This window comes from Canis lupus, chromosome 19 (genome assembly GCF_003254725.2).
Source record: "Canis lupus dingo isolate Sandy chromosome 19, ASM325472v2, whole genome shotgun sequence".
Classification (NCBI taxonomy): Eukaryota; Metazoa; Chordata; class Mammalia; order Carnivora; family Canidae; genus Canis; species Canis lupus.
The window spans coordinates 16,355,002-16,377,304 of record NC_064261.1 but is presented as its reverse complement, the minus strand read 5'-3'; the positions used below and the strand labels follow the sequence as shown (position 1 = coordinate 16,377,304).

General features: G+C 35.9%; 1 long non-coding RNA gene across 3 annotated transcripts in view; it reads right to left on the bottom strand.

Moving 5' to 3' along the window:
• Positions 1-21,144, bottom strand: part of LOC112642764 (uncharacterized) — an 82,227-nt gene extending 61,083 nt beyond the window's left edge. For all 3 annotated transcript variants that reach the window (XR_004806972.2, XR_007404026.1, XR_003125417.3), the window contains exons 1-2: positions 20,957-21,144; positions 16,352-16,500 (exon numbers count right to left, since the gene is read on the bottom strand). This is a non-coding gene — a long non-coding RNA (uncharacterized LOC112642764). The remainder of the gene's footprint in view (positions 1-16,351; positions 16,501-20,956) is intronic.
• Positions 21,145-22,303: the final 1,159 nt, after the last annotated feature.

Here is a 22,303-nt window from a genome sequence, read left to right as displayed (position 1 = left end):
TTCGTGACCTTTCTGTTTACACTATTTCCCCCTCCGTGCTATGTTTTCCTCTGAGCTATCAAATACTTCTAATTCCTATCCTCAGCCTCTGTGCTTCCTGCCAACTCCCAGAGGCAATCAGGACACTCCTCACCTCTTTGACTCTGAACGCCTTACTTCCTGCTCATTTAACTGTTTATGTGTATGTGTACCACACACACACACACACACACACACACACACACACGTCTGTATTTTTTTCTCTCTGTGTGTGTGTATATAAATATATACACACTTTCTATGTAAATATGTATACTGTCTCTTCTAAAATTGAGAAGCTTTGAAACCATAAAACCATTATCCTTTCTCTTAATTACTCAACTCTCTTAACTACTTTTTGTTGTTGTTGTTCTTTTTAATGTAACAACTTTTAACTCATTTAGCGCTAGCCTTTGTATCTGTATTCTTCCAACATGATTCATTTCTGAGTGGAAAGTTTTCAGAAAGCCTTGGTTTTACCTTCTTATAGATTTAAACCTTGTATTTTATTCTATTCATTTGGAATGGACTTTTAAAAAATGAGTTACTAATTTATTAGGCTGAAAGTGATTAAAATTACTCTTATTCTGTTTGCTCCGCTATATATCACATTGTGCTTGAGTTGCTGTTTTTCTCACGTCTTATCCCACTAGAGTGGGTCCTGCGGGCAGGACCAAGGTCTTATATATGTTAGTACATGCTTAGTGCCTGGCCCAGGGACTAGAATATAGTGGGTGCTTGATAATTTATTGTGTTATAAATGAAAAAAATCTCTTTTTTTACAAGATTTTATTTATTTATTCATGAGAGATGCACAGAGAGAGGCAGAAACATACACAGAGGGAGAAGCAGGCTTCCTATGGGGAGCCTGATGTCGAACTGGATCCCAGGACCCCTGGATCACCCCCTGAGCTGAAGACAGATGCTCAACCACTGAGACACCCGGGTGCCTGAACTTTTCTCATTCTTTAAAAAAAAAACACTTTTTCTTAATTTTAGAGGAATTTGTGTTATAGAGATATAATCTTAAAATATAGAAAATTTAAATCGGTGTAATATGAATTATTGCCTCCATGATACCTGAAACCATAAATATAGTTTTAAATATAAATTTAAATATTTTATTTCATTTATTTTCTAAAATGCATGAAATGCTAATGTCTCATTTTTATTAAGTTCTATTATCTTGGTTACTTTGTAAGTAAAATGCCAATTAATTTATTATATCATAGTAGTGGCAATTAATTTATTATTTGAATTTTCTTCTTTGCATTTCATCCACATCTTCACATCTTTCTTTTTTCTTTTCAACCTAGCATTTTATTGTTTATTTTTTTAAATTTTATTTAAATTCACTTAATTAACATAGAATGTATCCTTAGTTTCCGAGGTTTATTCAACAGTTGCATATAACACCCAGTGCTCATTATATCCCAGGCCCTCCTTAGTGTCGATCACCCACCTCCCCTCCAGCAACTGTCGGTTTGTTATGCTAAGTGAAGTCAGCCAGTCAGAGAAAGAGAATTATCATATGATTTTACTCATTTGCGGTATTTAGGAAACAAAACAAAGGATCATGTGGGAAAGGAGGGAAAAATAAAATAATATGAAATCAGAGAAGGAAATAAACCATTAGAGACACTTGACTATAGGACACCCACATCTTTCTACACTTACTAATGCCACTGCTCTTTCTTCTTCCTTTAATTTTTATTATTAATATCACCACATTAAAATAAAATGTAAGCATTTCTTACTTCCAATAGTTCTCACTTGATGAATTTTTAATTATAAAATTCAGTTCTAAATAGGAGAATATATGCAAATAATAAACCCTGACCATTTTTACATACACCTCATAAATGTCATTAAGATAATAAGTAGACTAAGATAATAAGTTCCACACGTGCCTTCTGAGAGAGAGGAAGTGGAAAGTTTAAAGACACTTGGCTTCAAATCCAGCTCCGACATTTTATAGCTGTGTGATCTTCAGCAGTTACTTCTTTTCAGTTTCCCCATTAGGAAAGTAGAAAAAGAGACCTCAATTGGTTGCTAAGAGAGTTAATGGTATTAAAATATGCAAAGTACCTAAGACATTGTAAACAATATTTTATTATTAATTCTCTACTCTTCATTGTATCTTTTTATGTGTTTTTATCAGACACCTAACTATACATACTAGAATTTGATTTTAAAATGGAGAGGAAAGCTATGTTTAAATAATCTATTCAAAATGACTTGTTTCCCTATAACTAATGTAGGATATTGATTGTTCACAACTTCATGTATTTTTTTAAGATTTACTTAATTATTTTAGAGAGAGAAAGAGCAGGGGGGAGGGGGCAGAGGGAGAGGGAGAAAGGGAGCCCCACTGGGGCTTGATCTCAGGACCCTGAGATCATGACCTGAGCCGAAACCAAGAGTTGGCTGTTTAACTGTGCCACCTGGGTGCCCCCAGAACTTAATGTTTTTATGTAAGAGTTTGGTATTTTATAGATAAAAAATGAAACATATATGCTCATATGTGCATCAAGGTATTATTTCTATTTACAAATGACTTTGTAAAACTGAGGAAATTTACTTAGAGAACACCAGTGCACTTCTTGCATTGAGTGGAAGGTACAGGCACAACCAAATCTATGTGGAATCAGAGCAGAGAGTGTCTGTTGTAGTAACTTTGAAGTTCTTAAAAGCCTGGACATTTTTAAAGAATTTTGGCTCTACATTATTTTAAATGTCAGCATGACTAATTCTTATTTTGCTTAATGACATTTCAATTCCATGAGTGTGGCACATGATATGACCTGACTACTCCAAAGCCATTTGCAATCTCTCTTTCTTAGGTTCCACTACCATAGAAGCTCCATAGTTGGAGTTCCAAGTATTCATGTTCCTACACTCACTGCCAGATAAGAATGACCATGTGACCCAGTAATACACAAAAAGATTAGTTTGAAGTCACTGTGCTTACTTACCTGCTGAAAAACTTAAAAAGGGACATTTATAAACTACCCTTTGGCTTTTCCTTACCCATTTCTTCCTGCTTCTACTGGGAAGCGGATGTATACTTGCTAATGCAACAGCCATCTCACAACCTTGAGACAACATCTGTAAGCACCTACCTGTACATGCCGAAAATAACTGAAGAAAAAAAGGAGAAAGTTCCTTGAAGCACTGGACTATGAAGCCCTGGCTACTCTCTGTCCGAAATAAATGACCCTTTTTGTCTAAGTGCCTAAACAGATTTTTGGTTGCTTAAATCTGAATCTAATCCTACTGATACAAGTTTCCACTTGACCACGGAAGACTTTAAAAAAAAAAAATTCTCAATTTTCTCAAGGGAGGTACATAACTAGTGTTTTCTATAAATATTGAAGTGGAATTATAATTTATCACATAAAATGGATAATTAAAACATGAGGACATACTTCTCTTCCAGATCTGATTGAAAAAGCCCACACAGAACACTTGCTATATGATATATCATCTGCAGTTCCCCAGCATAAGCATCATCTGATAACTTATCTGAAATCTAGAATCTCAGGATTCCTCTGCTTCACCTATGCAGAATCTGCAAATTAAATGTGATTCCCAGGTGATTCATATGTATGTTAAAGTTTTTAGAATGCTATGTGAATTGTGATCTCTTTGAAATGAAAAAAAAATAATCTTTAAAAAATTTATCTTTTATATCTCTATTTCCTAGTACAATGCCTAAATAGAGCATAATAAGGCCAGCCAAATATTTGATGAATGAAACATAATACTGGCTCAGTGTCAATCATTAAATTTTATTATAGATTTGATTATCAGAAATCTAACCATTTTTTTTGCAAAGGAGAGCTTGTGGCTATGAGGAAATGAGTAATGGGACAGACATGATGTAAAACAGGAAAACTGGTTGAAAAGTTACAAAGCTTAGGATGAAAAAAACAATAGGCTCTAGTTTTGCACTAAAATGAAAAGTTTTAAGTAATATGGGCACCCCTAAGAGAAAGAGTTAAAGATAGAAAATTGACAAGTGAGTCATAGAGAGATGCCCTTGCCAACATTCACTATTTTTCCTGGAGCCATTTTGATTTATCTATCCTAGGTCGGTAGTTCTCCTATTTGGAAGCATGATGAATCACTTAACTCCTAGGAAAGTTAGGAATGCTATCCCAGGAAAGTACATTTATGCATATACACACACGCGCACACACACACACAAACACACACACACTTCAGACAGTTTTAAGAAGTACACAGAATATCCTCAAGTCTACCGATCAAAGATGCAGTGGACTTCATATACAGAGCCCTTCATGGAGTTTGAATTTTCTACATTACCAATTAGGTAGAATGATCTATTAAATCTAGACATGGCTTAGAAAAATAGATTAAGGCTACCTCCTCACATATCCTAAATCCTAAATTAGTTACCAGTTTAACTTTTGACCGAATGGAAGCATGGTCCTTCTACTAAATTCTGCCGGCATTCTTCTGTAGGCCTGTTGTGACTAAATGAATAAGCCAAGATGGTATAAGAAATGCCCACAGATGTGCTTACATATCAGACTGAGGAACACTTGGACTCTGGCACAAATGAAGTGTACTTATCTTAAAAACATAAAGGATATGTTAGAGAGTTACTTTTAATATTATAGGCTCTTAATGTGAGTATTACAGGTTGAATTGTGTCCCTCTCAAAATATGTTAAAGTCATAAACCCTAGTCCCCAGAGTATGACCTTATTTGAACTAGGGTTGATGCAGATGCAATTAATTAAGATGTAGCCAGACTTAAGTGGAGAGGGCCCTTAATCCTGTATGATTGGTGTCCCTACAAGAAACACAGAGACAGATAGGAGCAGAGAACATCACATAACTGATTGCATGGTTATCTGGCACAATAGGGTTACAGGCAGAGGGAACGGCAAGCACAGAAGCTCCAAGAAAGAAATATATTTGCACATAAGAGGAAGAGAGGTGGCAAGTGTAGCTGGATAGAGTGAGTGAGTGAGAGAGCAACAGGAGATGAGTTTGGAGAAGAAAATTGAGGGAGATGGATGATCCATAGACTGCAAGTCATTGTGAGGATTTCGACTTCTATGTGAGACGTGAGGTCATTGCATGATTTGGTGCAGAGGAGAAACATTATCTGACCATTGTTTTAACATAATCCTTTTGGTCACAGTGTGGGGAACAGACTAAAGATGATCAAGGAAAGACAAAGATATCAGGCAGCGGCCATTCCAATAATTATTGGCTTGGATGAAGTATGTGCTATGGAAGTGGTAAAATTGGTCAGATTCTGAATATGTTTTCAGGGTTTGCTGACAGACTAGGTATATAGTGCAACATAAAGTGAAGAATCAAGAATAGCTTCAAGAATCCTGACCTGAGCAATTAAAAGAATGGAGTTGCCATATTCCCAGAGGGTAACACGGGAGAGGACTGTGGCAGGGAAAGATCAATCTGTTTTGGCATTAAAACTGATGGTTACACATCAATATCTACCCACCTCCTCCTGAGTTGTCATTAATAACCTAGAAAGACAAGCATTCTGATGAATTTTAATGAGAAGCCTTGGGTCAACCAATAGGAGAATTCTCAAAGCAATCCCAAATATTTGACTCTAGGTCCAGGCTGTCACCATTCACTATATGAATAATGCCAAAATGGTAGTCATTCTCTTCTAAGCCTTCATTCCCTGGCAGCAGGAAGGAGTTGATCAGAACCAACTACTCATATCCCTTGAAGGCGTTTTTAATCTAAGTCACTGTTTTGAGGTACTCTTGGAAAAGTCACAGGGCTCTGTGATCTCCAAAGGTAAAATGGAAACGATTAACGCTTACTGTGCCCACCTACCTTCTTTACAGGAATATTGCCCAGGCCAACTCAGATAAAATATACAATGTAATATATGTGCATGGTAGCCATAGTGATACTATTTTGTTGCAAGTAGACACTTTTGAACTATAGTCATTATATTTGGAAGAATGTAAGGTGTTTTGAAAGAATCAGAAAATAAACAGCTCCAAATAAGTTATTTTTACATTTTTAAAAAGATTTTATTTATTTATTCATGAGAGACACACAGAGAAAGGCAGAGACAGACATCTGCTAGAGGGAGAAGCAAGCTGAACCAGGATCACGCCCTGAGCTAAGCTACTCAGGCGTTCTAGTTATTTTTACATTTTAAGGCAAAGACAATTAGTAACCTTTTCCCACTGAATAGAAAATGTTAATAAGATGAACAGGTTTTGAAGGGGTGTCTGGGTGGCTCAGTGATTGAGCATCTGCATTTGGCTCAGGTTGGGATTCCAGGGTCCTGGGATTGAGTCCCACATCACGCTTCCTGCAGGGAGCCTCTTTCTCCCTCTGCCTGTGTCTCTGCCTCTTTCTGTGTCTCTCATGAATAAATAAATAAAATCTTAAAAAAATATATGAACAGGTTTTGACAGCAGAACAATAAGATATTCAAGGATAGCATATCTTCTGCAGTTCTTGGAGGGTGCACATCTAGGCCATAGCAAATAGAAATCAAACAGCAAGAGCAAGAAAAACATTTGCATAGTATCTGTCCACCTGAACTTTGAGAACATGTGAAGGGGTTGAACTAACTGCAAGAGATATTGGGTGCAAAACAAGGAATCATAGTCTCCTGTGGACCACTGGAGACAAGTGTAAGTGTGGATTCATAGGATACATAGAAAACTATGGAAGAGGTGGAAGAGAAACAAGATCAAGGAGAGGAAAGAAGGGATTTTGGCCTTATCCAAAAGGGACCTATCCACAAGTGATCCATGTATTACATCAGCTTCAAAATAAAAATGAATTCAAAGTGTTAGAAATATAAACAGAGGTATGTAAGGGTCCTGTGTATGTGTGCACATGTACATACTGTATATCACTGGTTCTTAGCCCCATATAATTGCTAGACATCCCATTCTTACAAGTTCCAGGTATTCAAACACGTCCCCAGGAATGTTTCACTGAAACTCATTTCAGCTAATCCACAGCATGAGATATTTTTCTCCCTGCTCTCTAGACAGGGTCACTTTCTGTTGGGTCACACTATATCTTCTGGGCTTTGCTTCCACTTAGTGCTGGTATCTCCAGTAATCCTGTCTGGCATTTCTACCTCTATTACGCAGAATAACCTCTCTTTCTGGCATTTCTACCTCTATTATGCAGAATAACCTCTCTTTCACAACATCCAGAGTTTAGCCTCCTCAGGCTATGCCATTGCCATTCCTGTTAGAAGGCCTTGAAACAAGGAAGGTATCAGTACCTATCATATTGTTTGCAAGATGGCAAGAGAAGATTTTTGCAGAACCTCCAAGTGATAATTGTACCATGTTCTATATAAGAGTAACAGAAATGCCCCTATGTGTGTCTTCTCATTCAAAGAACAAAATACTGCAAATCACAAAATAATGTTTGATTTAGTTCACTTTAATTTAGAAGGTTTACATATGTCATAAAAATAAATCAAGGAAGAGACATACAAATTAATCAAGATCAAATGGGATGTTGAATTTTTTAATGCTGGGAATCACTAAATAATATAATAATATTATTATTTCCCATATTTATTTTCAACATCATAAAACATGAAAATAAAGTTTGTCATCAGGTCAAAAGCTTTTAATCAATTCAGACTACATTTCAGAGTGCCACTGTGAATTGCCTGCACCAGCTGTTTTGCAGCTGCAGTGAATTTGACATGCTCTGGAATCACCATGGAATGCTTCAAATCCTTTGGAAATACAGAGTAAAGCCTAAGGAATAAAAATTGTAGTCTGCCATGCTGGACAAAATCAGGGAAGACATATTTTAGAGAGTATGTGAATATAATTATTTTAGAAAATTCCAAATATGAGTAGCTGTAGTGTCTAGGAGATATAATTTTATACATATGTGTGTATATATATATATATATATATATATATCATACATTCTGATGATACCACTTTTCAATGATTTATTACAACTTTTTTCAAATAGAGAAAAATTGAAATAATCTTAAGGTGAATACCATCCATTTACCACCTATTATTAACATTTTACTATATTTGCTTTATCACATCTATGAGTCCATCAACTTGTCTTATTTTCTATAAAGTTTTGATACTTTCTTAAATTTACATAATACAGAAGTACATGATTTATAAGAGTCAAATGTAATGTTCCAGAATATGACTGTTAGTTCCCAATCTGAATTATTATGGATATTTAACATCAGAAGAAACCTGTAATATCCCTTTACTGTAAGCACCTTATTTTTCAGCTATAGAAATTAAGGCATATTAATCTGAAAGAGTTTGAGTAAGAGCACCCATCTGCTTACCTGACTAATTAGTAACTAAACCAAGCTAGGATCCTTACTCTGTATTTTACATAAACATGTACTTGGAAAGTAAGTGAAAGCTCTAAAGTGTTAATAAGATGAGGAGAATCATTGAAGCATGTTCTTTGTTAGAAAATTGAAGTGAGGGATCCCTGGGTGGCGCAGCGGTTTGGCGCCTGCCTTTGGCCCAGGGCGTGATCCTGGAGACCGGGGATCGAGTCCCACGTCGGGCTCCCGGTGCATGGAGCCTGCTTCTCCCTCTGCGACTATCATAAATAAATAAAAATTAAAAAAAAAAAAAAAAGAAAACTGAAGTGATTTTAAGTTAATAGAACAATGCACAGTTGAATTAGTGGTGAGATTTCAGGAGGAAGTGGAGCTAAGTGAGTTAAGAGCTGAACATCTACAAAAATCCTCCCACTGTGTAATCAAAACAACAACAATAACAATGACGATGATGACAAACCCTGCTAAAACAGCTCGAATTCTAGCATCAATATTGTATGTGTGCCCAGTTTTCAAACTGATGGAAAGTCACGGGGATGAAGAATTGAAGCCTGAGTATTGGAAGTGCGGAATTTGAGTGGGAAGCAGTGGATCTGCTGCTTCAGATCCAGTTTGACAAACTCATAGACTGTCACAACCGGCACAGTTTGGAGAGCAAGGAGGAATATGAACTAGCTTACACACTCTCTTGAATCCATTACTGAAAGAGTTCTTAAAATTAACTTGCATGTTTCCCACAATGGAATCCTCATTGTGTTCAGCCACATACTTACCTGAGCTGCAACTCTGTTTAGACAATGAATGTGACACAATGTAATTTCTTGTTGCTTTTACATTTTTATGTTTTGACACAATTTTTAAAAAAGAGTTTATTAAAAGAGAGAAAGAGCAGGACCTGTGCAAGCAAGCAGGGAGAGGGGCAGAGGCAGAGGAAGAGAGGGAATCTCAAGTCTGTGGAGTGAGTGTGGAGCCTGATGTGGGGCTCGATCCCATGACCCTGAAATCATGTGGCGAGCTGAAATCAAAGGTCAGGTGCCTAACAAACTGAGCCACTCAGGCACCCCTGACAGATTTTTAAAAGGAAATTTGAGAACGGTGAGTAAATATATATTAGAAAATTGTTAGAATTCATACTTCAATGTTACTAAGGCAGCAAATGAAGGTTTTTCCCTTTTCTCCTTCTTCTTCCTCTCATATCCTTTAAAATTTTTCTTCTCCAGGGTTATTTCATCAGTTCCAGCTAAGTGACTAATATGTTTTCCATGAGACTACAGTTTTAATGATTTAGAATTCTTAATAACTTACTGGGAAACAATTAAAATTTAGCTTCTGGAGCCCTACCCTAAAAGATTCCAGTCTTTTATGTTTTTAACAAACTTTCCAGGTAATTTTTAAGTGATGAACAATTTAAAACTACCAGTTTGTAGAATTCTACATTAGAAGTCAAGATGTCTTGGTTCTAGTTCTGGCCCAATGATTATTGATTTGTTGAGTGGCCCTATGGCTCTGCTTACTTCTAGAATTTATTCCCCCTGTAGATAGAAGATAGTAAGCCCATGTATGAAGATAAAACAAAATTTATTTTTATCTTATAGAGTTCTTTCTTGGCACTATAAATAATACAATAATAATGATCTTGTAGGAAATTAGCAAAACTTAATCATCTATTTAGAAACCTGATATAATATCTAATACTTAGTAGTGCTCAATAAATGATAGTTATTGTCATATTTATAAGATTTTTTTTATTTTTTCAAGTTTTTATTTAAATTCCAGTGAGTTAACATTCAGTGTTATATTAGTTTTAGATGTAGAATTTAGAAAGAATTTTTTTTTTTATATTATTAAGAAACAGGCATTAAACTCATCTGCTATACAAGACTGGCCCTTTAAAGTGCTGAATTGACTAAAATATGTATGAATAGTAGGATCATCATCTCTCTAAGTATTCCATTGATCATAGTTTTATCAGATTACTCACTCATTTTAGGGTACCATAAATGAGGGACATGTGTTGAGTCTTTATGTTATCAGTAAGGCTTCCAGTCCACGGTAGGCCATTAGTAGTTAAGTTGGAGAGTCAAAAGTTACACACGTCTTTTTTACTGCATAGGGATCAGCACTCTTAACCCTTTCCTTGTTCAAAGATTAAGTATACCAATTAGTGACATAAACAAATTTCTTGTTAGTGACATAAACAAAATTTCCTTTACACCATGAAGAGTAACTATTAGCACCCCAGCTTTCTCTCTAAGAATGAGAAAATGGATATGAAAACCCTTGCTCACTAGTACATGGTTAGTAAATTAAAAGGCTGAGATTCAAGCCCATGATTTTGAGTGGAAATCTTGTCTGTTTTTCTTTTTTTCTTTTAAAGATTTTTATTTATTTATTCATGAGAGACACAGAGAGAGAGGCAGAGACACAGGCAGAGGGAGGAGAAACAGGCTCCATGCAGGAAGCCCCATGAGGGACTCAATTCTGAGACTCCGGGACCACACCCTGAGCCAAAGGCAGATGCTCAACCACTGAGCCACCCAGGCACCCCTTGTCTGTTTTTCTTTGGTTGCTCATCTGTTTTTATTTTTGTTGTTTCTGTTTTGTTCTATTCATAATACTGGTAGTACTAGATGTGAAGTTCATAATAGCAACGACAGTGAATGTAACCAAGACCTTCAATGTAATTGTACTTTGATCAGAACTCCTCACAAGAATGTAAGACCATGCACTTGTATTTTCCCCTCTGAAAATGTTTCCTGTCTTTTTTTTGTTCTTAGTACATTTTCTAAATTAATATCCATTACCTTACAAGAGATTGAAATGATTGCGGTAACAATTTCTTCCACTGAAACGATCTTATACACATACACAGAGGCATTAACCATTTCATTTTGTGCAGAGACCAGTTTTCTGTGACTTTAGATTTACTTAAATCCAAATATCAATTTGATGAGATATAAGCTAAAATCAGTAAGTGTCAGGTACAAGAAACAGCATGTCAACTGAGTTCTGCTTGTTCTACTGCTTCCCTAGAGAACACTTAACAAGATTTATGCCATAATTTTACTGTAGAGGGTTGGCTTACAAAAGGTCTTTTCTATACCAAAACACAAAAAGTATATTCACCTTGGGAAAACATAAAGATCTATCTCCAGAAGCTATTTCCAGCTGGTCTTCCCTAACCACAGCTCAGTGATTAGACCAAAGATACATGTTTTATGCTAAGATCTAGCAAAAGTCCAAACTTTGAAAGTAACATCTGCAGAGAAGTTGCAAGCCAACATAAAAACATGTTCATTGTTATTGAAATTTTGAAGCTTGCGTTCTTTTGAATTTTTCTGCTTCAGTGGGTATTCTTTATTCATAACCTCTCCAAGGCATTTTCTTTGGAACACAATAGGATGGTTCGTATTCTATTTTTTTTATTCTCATAAATTATTTGTTAGTTGTCAAAGTCTAAAGTTCTAAAGTGATGTTTTATTTCCTTTTACACCTACTCACCTAAACCTTCAATTCCAAAAGGAAGCTGCTGGAAAGTTTATACACCTACCTTTCTAAAGAATTGGTTAATAAAACACTGATTGGATTTCTTAAGGTCCATGTGATATATCTGACTATATTTATGTGATTCAGGTAATTATACTTGGCCTAAATGTCAGAGATTAACAAATGTGACTCAGGGAGTCTTGTTTTAGAAGAAACTTAGAACTAGTTGATTGTCATGTCTTAAGATAGGTTTCACCAAAGTTATCCCATTTGACTCACTTTAATTCATTCAACAAGTGTGGACTTTGTGCTTACCCCCTACCAAGAGTTATGGGGACTACAAAGGAAATAGAAGTCAAGGTCGATTTAAGGAACTTAAAAAACACAATAACGGATACTTGTTTTTCAACAATCAAGACACGGGAAACATCTTGAAACAAACAAAAAAAACAATTCATATCCTTATGAATATCACACCCCAATGATGAAATGCCAAGTGCACTATACAGAAAATAAATATAAAAGGAAGACTGATGTTCTTTAGTTCTAATAAAAAACCTCAGTGGTTTAATTCCATTTTTTAATGTTCAAGAAGAATTAGTAAAACATGTTCTATATAATTCATTAGTTATCTTTACTCAAAAATGCTTCCTCAGTAAATATTTAATTAGAAACTTCTTTGGAGAAAAATTTTCAGTATTAAGTAATTAGACAAAAAGCATTTTATACAGCTATTGAAAAACAAAAAGGACTTTTCCCCCTCTACTTCATACGTATATGTAATTTGCAAGAGTGAAAAGGGAAAACCCAGGCAGGGTTTAATGAACTCTTCTTCATTCTGTGATATTATAGTATTAAGGCTTTCTGCTGGGTTTTCACTTTTCACAAGAGGACAAGTCTGAGGTGGAAATCATCTATTTTTTCTAACCACACCTTGGCATGCCAGTAATTTAGTCTCCTGATTTCTCATACAAAGGAATGACTAAGAGATTGATTTGAGAGGTAGCAGGGAAACAAATTGGTCTCTGGCTGTATTTCTCAATAAGAGTCTTACATTTCCTTATGAAAATATCTGCAAACATTAGACATCTGTTTAGTTTTGCCACCTTCAATGTTCTGCTTTATTCATTCTCACTCAAGTCCAAAGTCAATCTCTTCTATTGTGCTTGGCTTTTGTCAGATAAGAATGACAAGTAAGGAAGGGATTATCTCTCGACTTCAAATCTCCTTTTGCCATAAACACACACAGACACATGCAGGCATGCACGCACACACACATTTACACCCCTCATATACCAAGAGATAATTTTAGAACTTAATTATTTTCTCGCCTTTACCACGCCTAAAACTTCCCGTAAGGAAAAAAGTTGATACATAGATTCTTAGTAAAATATGACTGAAAAATCCAAATTCCTTACTGTTCAGTCATTAGATTTGAATTACACTTCTTTAAAACAGGGACCTTGTCTGTTTTACTCACTGCTATATCTTCAGGGTGTAGGGCAATGACTAGCATTTAATACATGCTCAATAAATGTTTGTTGAATGAATACATGCGTTCAAAATAAAGTCTTTTGGCAAATTGAGCAACTCAGGGCATCAGGGGAAATGTCTTTTTGTTGTCCCTGAAATACTTCTTTCAAGGCTGTGTATAATTTTATATAGGGCCACACATGTAGTGAGTGTCCTTTCTTGTCAGCTGCCTGCCTCACTTCTCCATCCTCATATTAGGGTATAAATCTTCACCTCTACCCTAAATCTAAACACAGACCTGATAAACCTTCCTGGGAATATTAGAAATGCAGTGTATTAGGTGAGTTTTGACAAAGAATGAAGATGAGTGCCACAACCCCACCTAGCCTCACAACTACTGAGGATTAGGCCCTAAAGCAGCACAGAAGAAATTTTTGTGGGGGTGCATGTGATTGATAAAGGAAAAGTGGCTCGGCTCTCTGTTTCTCCTAGAAGCACAGATATAAAGTCTTCTAAATATTTAAATAATTGTATACAGAGAGAGAACATAAGGCAGGGATAAATCTGATTTAAATGCTTATTTTTGTGCCACTGGCTCTTGATTTCTGAGTTGGAGGAGCCAGAGAGAAGAAAATATTAAAACATCTGATACAGTTGACCTCCTGTGCTATATGAGAAACCTTTACTATTGCTGTGTAAAAGCAGTAAATAGTCACAGGACTGGCAGGGACTCACAAAATAGTCCTTTATTTCCATACTGACTCGGGATGAGATCCACCCTCCTACACCACTATGCAGCTTCTAAAAAACAAAGATACTAACATTAAAGTTCAGTATTTCCTGGTTTGTGTTGCAGCCATGTAAGCCAAATTTTCCATAACAAATTCCAATCTGGAGTGTCTATTCATCATACACATACGTGTGTGTGTGTGCATTTATATGTGTGTGTATGTGTGTATATAGATGTGTAGAGCCTTCTGTCCAAACTAGCTTTTAGTCAGGTGCTGACACTCGCTCCCCGAACTCTGCATCATCTGAGAATTGACAGCAGAAATTCTTAAATGAAACCATTTCACATGCACAATGCAAAGCCTTGAAATCACTGTGTGTCTGTGTCTTCTTTTGTCAAGGGGAACACAGCATGTTTGTAAACATGTGGCATGGAAAGAAGAGCCAGGCAACGACAGCAAGCCCAAGGCCCACCAATTTCCTGTTTGTCTCTGACATTATGTTACCCCTGGCAACTAATGGGGGAAATAATCTCCAAGAGAGCAGCACTTCTTTTCCTTATTATAAGTTCAGAGTTTGGCAAGTAAAATAAATTAAAACCTTCTAACTGCCTTCTTAATTGCCAAAAAGCTTTTATGTCCCCATTCCCTTCTTCATTAACTTTCTTCCTTTCTTCCCTCTTGAAATAGGAGAAAAAGCAATAGAAATAGACACCTAGATAGAGATAGAAAGATAGATGAACAGAAAGAGGGGATAGGGAGAGGGAGTTCTCTTTCAGTATTTTGATCTGCTCAAAACTATAATGCATTGAGTTTATGCAGGAGGAACTTTTGATAAAAATTGCACAATACCTGCAGAGCTACAGTGAATCAACTTCATTTTAATTATAAAAAGTGACATAGCTGGGTAGATCAATGTGTCTTGCATGACTTTTTTTATCATACAGACAAAACCAAGTCACATAAATCCATTCATTCATTCAGTTGGCACTTGCTGTAAAAAATAGAAAGTATTATGTTGGATGTGTACATTTTTACTTTATCCCCTTTTAAGTAGAGTTGAAGTTACTGGGAAATGGAATACTGAAAAGGTGAGATAACTTGCCCTTGGTCACATTATGGTGAATTCAGGGCCTGTTCTATTTGATCCCAAAGCTGGCATGGCCCGCACGCTATTCATTCTCTTCATATTGTGATGTGTAGTGTCTGACCTAGTGCAGAGAAAAAATGAGAGAGATTTTAAGAGAGGTACACCAAAATAAGGAAATTATCACTAAGAAATTGAGCAATTAAGTATTTTATTTACTGTTCTTTTAATGAGCAATAGCCAAAAAAAAAAAAAAAAAAAAAAAAAGGAAGGAAGAAAGGAATCCTCTGACTCAAAGGACTCAAAGGACAGAGTCAGAGGTCATTTGATTGTTATCATTCCAAAGACCATGGCGACTACAATGCATAGCAAAAATTAAAATACCCTGAAATTATAAGATTGTCTATGATAGACATGTGGTAGAGATTTCCCCCTATATAGTTGTCCCCTTATTTACAGGGGATATGTTCTAAGACCTTCAGTAGGGCAGCCCGGGTGGCTCAGCGCTTTAGTGCCACCTTTGGCCCAGGGTGTGAGCCTGGAGACCGAGGATCGAGTTCCACAACGGGCTCCCTGCGTGGAGCCTGCTTCTCTCTCTGCCTCTCTCTCTCTCTCTCTGTGTGTGTCTCTCATGGATAAAAAAAAATAAAATCTTAAAAAAAAAGACCTTCAGTAGATACCTGAAACTGGGTAAAATTGAACCCCATGTATTCAATGGGCTCTTGAGCAACAACAGTTTTAACTGCACAGGTCCACTTATACATGGATTTTTTTTATAGTATAGTACTGTAAATGTATTTTCTTTCTCTTCCTTATAATTTTCTTAACATTTGTTTTCTCTAGCTCACTTTATTGTAAGAATATAGTTTATAACACATATAACATGCAAAATATGTGTTATCAACTGTTTTCAGTAAGATTTCTGCTCAACAATAGACTGTTTAGTAGTTAAGTTTTGGGGGAATCAAACGTTATATGCAGATTTTCGACTGTGTGGAAGTTTGATACCTCTAACCCCTACATTGTTGAAGAGTCAACAGTACTATGTTTTTTCCCATACATAACTACCTATCATAAAGTCTAGTTTATAAATTAGGCACGGTAAGTGATTAATAACAATAACTAATAATAAAATAAAACAATTATAACAATGTACTCCAACAAGAATAATGTGAATGTGGTCTCTTTCTCTCAAAATATATTAATATACTGTACTCACTCTTCTTCCTCTTGTGATGGATGATATAAGATGATAAAATGCCTACATGATGAGATGAAGTGAGGTGAATGATGTAGGCATTGTGACATAGTATTAGGCCATGTCAGAAGGAGAATCATCTGCCTCTAAACCCAGTTGTCCACAGATAACTGAAACCACAGAAAGCAAAACCATAGAAAAACTGGGGAACTACTGTATTTGACAGCTGTATAACATTAGTAATCCGTATACATTTTTTAAGATTTTTATTTATTTATTTATTAGAGACAGAGAGAAAGAGAGAGGCAGAGACACAGGCAGAGGGAGAAGCAAGCTCCACACAGGGAGCCTGATGTGGGACTCGATCCCGGGTCTCCAGGATCACACCCTTGGCTAAAGGCAGTGCAAAACCGCTATGCCCCCGGGGCTGCCCCCGGTATACATTATTAATGATGATATGTAGAGCTGAGACTTTCTAAACTATTGGGGGGAAAGAAGTCGTGTTTAACAATACTAAAAGACTAAATTCTCTTCCTATTTTCTTTTTAGAAAATAGTACAAAATTATTATAATATAAAAAAATACACAGAAAAAATTAGGCAAGGCAATAAATAAAACTATTATGCTTTTCCTGGCATTTTGATGCTTACTGTATTTATAACGTTGGAAAAATTTGGAATTTTTGCAATTCTTTCCATGATTTTTTGATGGATCTCCAATTGTATAACCTTCCATATTGACAAAACCTGGATTCAACCCTGTAGGACAGGGAACTAAAATAATTGACCTTATTTTTCTAAGAAGTTTACATATTTATTCCAAGTCAAATTCAGTTACCAAAAATAAAGGATTGTTTAAATTTTTCCTTTTTATTTTCATTAGATTCTACCAAGGTGAAGGACATTTAGATAGTTGCTCATTACATGGTACTTCTGTTCTGCTGCTTCGTGGGCTGACAAACTAAATCCAAGCAATTGGTTTAGAAATATGCAATGACTCAGTTTTGCCATCTATAAAGTGACAGAATGAATTAGATGGTCTACTCCCTTTCCTTTGGTCTCCTTGGTTATACATTTTGCTAAGTGAGAAAAAAAAGAGACAAATACTCATCACAAATAATATATAACAACTATATAGTATATATCTCAATTTAGGACAGACTTCAACTCTTTGTGGTTTAATCGCAGAAATAATGTGGTACCTGTGATACATGCTTCACAGGGAAATTCAGAGGGTTGGTAATATAATACCAATAAAAGGGCCTGGAAAAAAAGTAGCCCCTAAGAGTGAGGTGTCCTGAGCGAATGGGATTATTCCAGAATGGCTGCAGTCCCGTAGCTTCATGAATAATCCTTTAAAAGCAAAAAGATAAACCCTTGAGGTTAAGTTGCAGCTTGATGAAATACTTGAAATGACCAAAGTTGGAATTCCGACATTGTATTTCAGAGATATGGAACAGCTACAACCACCATTTCTTATACTTGTCCAGAATAATGTCTTATTTTCTGTCCTCTCTCCATAAATTAGAACTTCTTAGGCTAAGCAACTTTTTGTATAAGTGCTACAGGCATAACACGGTGGCTGCCAGCAGATAAAAGAGGTACTGAATATGTTTTTATGCACCACTGGCCATAGACTCAAATTTTTAGTTTTTTCTGTGTCTTTCCTACCTCCTTTCCTTTCCTACCTTTGTTAAAAGAACAAAAGACAGAGGTTAACATTTTAAACATTTACTCATAAAATGGCAAAACTGAGAACAAATGTCAAGGCGTAAAATAATTTAATACGCTTTAAATCTCACCAACCATTGCAAATGTAAATTCTGTTCTGATTCATTCAAGGCATTTTCCTAAATTCAAAGTCCTGTGGAGACACAGTCTGGACTCCTGGTACTTTGGTGCCTTGGAACAACTTTGACAGAAATAGCCCTCATAGAAAACTGACTCTGAACTTCCTTGGGAGGTTTCTAAGGGCCACTCCCAGCTGATGGGAGGCAAGGCATCCCATTGCCTCCTGAGGACTCCTGAGAAGTTCTTAGCTCACTTGGCCAAGGTTTCCAGATTTTTGCATCTTTCTGCTCCACGTGGCCTGAGGAAGAAAAGAAATATCCACCTCGGTAGATAAATCTTTTCAGAAGGCAATACTGCCCAGATTTACCCAAACCTCTCAGGGATTTTCCTTCTGGTAAGGTGTTTGCTTCCTGTTTCTTCTAATTTCTCTACATCTCTAAGAAATTCTGTCCTTTAAGCTGACTAACTGGCATAAAAGCGAAATACACACTAAACTACCTTCTTTTATAAGCTCTTCAAGTTTTTTTCTTTTTATAACGCTTTCCTCCCAGAAGCTTCTAGCACTTACGTCTTAAAGGGACCTTAGATTTTAATCAGAGCCTTTATTTTAAAAAATGATTGAACAGCATACTCGAGTTTTGAAGGGTTTATGGAAGTTTCCTCTCTTAACTAAAGAGCCCTTAGTCTAAACAAAAACTCAAATACCAAGATTTTCTTGATAAGTAGAAAAATTACATTGCTAGAAAGTGTTTAAATTCTACTGGTAATACAACTCCTTCACAGCACAATAAAATGAATATTTCTAGGGATATTCTGTTACGAAAATAGGGTTTCCTTTTGTCTTTCTTGATAAGCATGTACTGTTTTGATAGTTCTTGGTCAGAGAAAGGCAGTTACATGTATGGATATAATTTTCTTTGATGCAAATTTCTCCTCTGTTACTTTCCCTACCTCCCATTTGCAGTTATGTTGCTTTATGAAGCACCTGTGACACTGTTAACTTTATTTCTCCAAATAAATAAGGTCATTTATTCTAGTTCTGCTCCAATAGCTTGAAAAGTTCCCATTAAATACCCAGGTATCTTCCTAATTAAAGCAAATGCTAAACTCTTAAAGTCCCATTGGAAAAGTCCTCTGATGTTTGACACCATCAGCAAATCAGCAGTGAAGGCTTCTGTTTAAGCTTCCTTAAGCTACAAAGGCATTTCTTCGACTGTGAGCCAGGTACTTAGGTGGTATAACTTTTCCAAAGAATTCCAGAAGTAACCCTTAGCTTCTTGGGTTGGAAAAATACCTCTTATTTATATGAAGAATCCAAAGCTATAAATGAAACCTAGACTTAGGAAATTATCCTTGGAAGCTTACTGCACAATATTTTGTAGTATACAAACCCAGTTTCAAAGGAAATCCTTGTTAATTGGAAAAAATATCTTCGTGTGATTAGTGAAAATGGTCTAGCCTGAAGTTCTTAAAGGAAGAACATCTCAACTGGTATTTTTTTTTTAACTGATTCAAATAGCCGTGACCTCTGGTATAATTCTGGTTAACAGAGCCAGGCAATTGCTTTTGAATTACCTCTCCACACTAAGTAATCGTGAATAATGTCAGATGTGTTTCTTTTCAGGCTGTTAACAAAGATTCAGGATTCAAAATATGTGAAAGGAGGATGTGTCTGCTTTGGAGTTTTTCCTGCAGGCGAGCCCACTTTTAATTACTTCTATTCTAGCAGTCAGAGCCATGCTTCACATGAAGGAGGCTAATGTTCATGTACCCTCCCAACAGCCTCCTCCTGTCTCATTGTCCTGACTTGCTCCTCATGCCAATCCAGCCTTTATACCCCCACAAAGTTACCATCTGAATATGTGACATTGGGTGGAAGATCTTTAGATGTTCTCAATTTCTCATAGGAAAGGGTTCAAAGTCCTTAACGTGATGTCCCAATCTTAATCTGGTTTGGCTCTTTCCTGCTGGGTCTCTCTACTAATGTGCTGCCCTTGTCTTGGTACCCTAGCACCTGACCAAGTCTAAATACACCCTGATCTCTCCAAACTCTGCTGCTTGACTTGTGCTGAAATTTTATTGTCTGAAAAGCCTTTCAATCCATGGATACCCTTCAGGTATCAGTTCTTCTAACACCTTCCCCAAAGACACCTTCTCAAATAGTCCTACACTTAAAAAAATCTTTCCTTCTTCCACATCACATAGCATTTATAAATATTATGTGTTTATAAAATCTATTCCATGATGCCTTATGTGGTTGTTTAAATATGTTTCTGTCCTTTCTACTGCATCATCATCTAGGATGCGTAGAGCTCTGTATCTTACCCATGCTATAGGATTTTATGACTTCTCCCCATTACTACCTCATCCAAGGCCTAGAAAAGAGGTTTGCATATAGAATTTTAAAAATATTTGCTATTTAATTGAATTATCATTGATAGCTGCTTGTGATGGTAGTTTTCTACGTGTAAATAAAAATTAGAGTACTTGAATACATTAGGAATATTTTGACTCAACAAAAGGAATATTTTGACTCATATGAAAGTATGTTTATGAAGAATATTCTTAGCAAAATTTTCTACTCTCATTTGATTCCCTATAAAGAGTAGAAATCCCGCCCCTTCCCCCCCAAAAAAATAGAAGAGCTGATTGCTGGTAATGCATTGTGCTGATGTATTTAAATGCCATTTGTCTTCAATTTCTGTTTATTTCAAAATAACAAAGTAATTGTAAGAAAAATGTGTACACACACAATACCAAAAATGCAAATATATAAAAGGAATTTCTTCATCCGTTCGGGCTTCTATGACAAAGTACTATAGACTGAGTGACTTACAGACAACAGACATTGTTCCTCACATATCTAGAGACTGAAAATCTCAAGGGAGGGTGACAACATGGTCCAATTCTGGTGAGAACTCTCTTCAGGGTTGTAGATTGCTGACTTTTCTTTGTATCCTCACATGACAGAGAACAAAGGGGAAAAGCAAGTTTTCTTGTGTCTCTTGTAAAGGACACTAACCCCATTCATGAGGGCTTCATCATGACCTCATCTAATCCTAATTACCTCACAAAGGTCCCACCTGTTAATGTCATCACATTAGGTGATAGGCTTTCAACATATAATAAATTTTGGAGGGACACAAACATTCTATCTATAACAGAGAAAAAAGTGGAAATTATGTCTTCTCCCGCTTTTGTTCCCCATTCTTCCTTCCTAGAGGCAAACTTACCAGTTTATTGTGTATCATTACATAGACCCTACCCCCTTTTCTTTCTGTCTCTGAATTGACCATGATGTTTTGTTTCAAAATTAGAACATTTGCTTGATTTGGAAGAAGTGCCAGTTTCCCTTAGTTCATGTAACTACCAGTAAGTTCCTAAAATCCTGGTAAATTCCTAAAATCCTTCAAGTATTACCAGCGAAACAAGTTCTCAGAGTGATGCTCTACATCTTTGTCTTCACAGTCTATGTTCACACATGTAGTTAGATGATATTTGTCCTCTTGCAGAATATCTATAGCAGAAAAATAATAAAATCAATAAAATAACATTACAACATGAAATAAAATTATCTTTTGAATACTATAATCTAGCCAATATAGCACTATATGAGGCTATAATATATAATATGTATATTAATATATAATATGTTATATTAATCCTCACAACAAAGATATTGATTTTTGCCTAATCCATGGACATAGATGCAGAATGAGGTTTAAGATTGTAGGGCTGGCCAGTAATTGAGATGTAATTCAGCATAGGTTTATCAGACTCCAATTTCAAGTAGAATCTCAAATCATGAAATTATATGACTCCATCATTTGGCTCTATCACTTCATAATTATTTTCTTTCTTCCTTCCTTCAGCAGTTAGTATCAAATTATGTCATTTACATATGTTTCAGGTTGCTATAAGATTATTATAATATATATATTTTAAAAATCCAAGAGTATTTCAAAATAGTTTTTGGAAAAAAAACAACAACAACAAAACTGAAAGTCATCCTTAATATTCCACTCCTTAATTTCAAAGTCCCTAGAGATAAATTAAAAAGTCTCCTGGAAATTCATATGCAATAAATTTGTCCTAAGAATTTCAGGTTGTAGGCTTGTCACAATAGTAGCATGCAAGCTAACTCCTTATGAATACCCTCAAAATTGATAAAGTTAATAAGCAT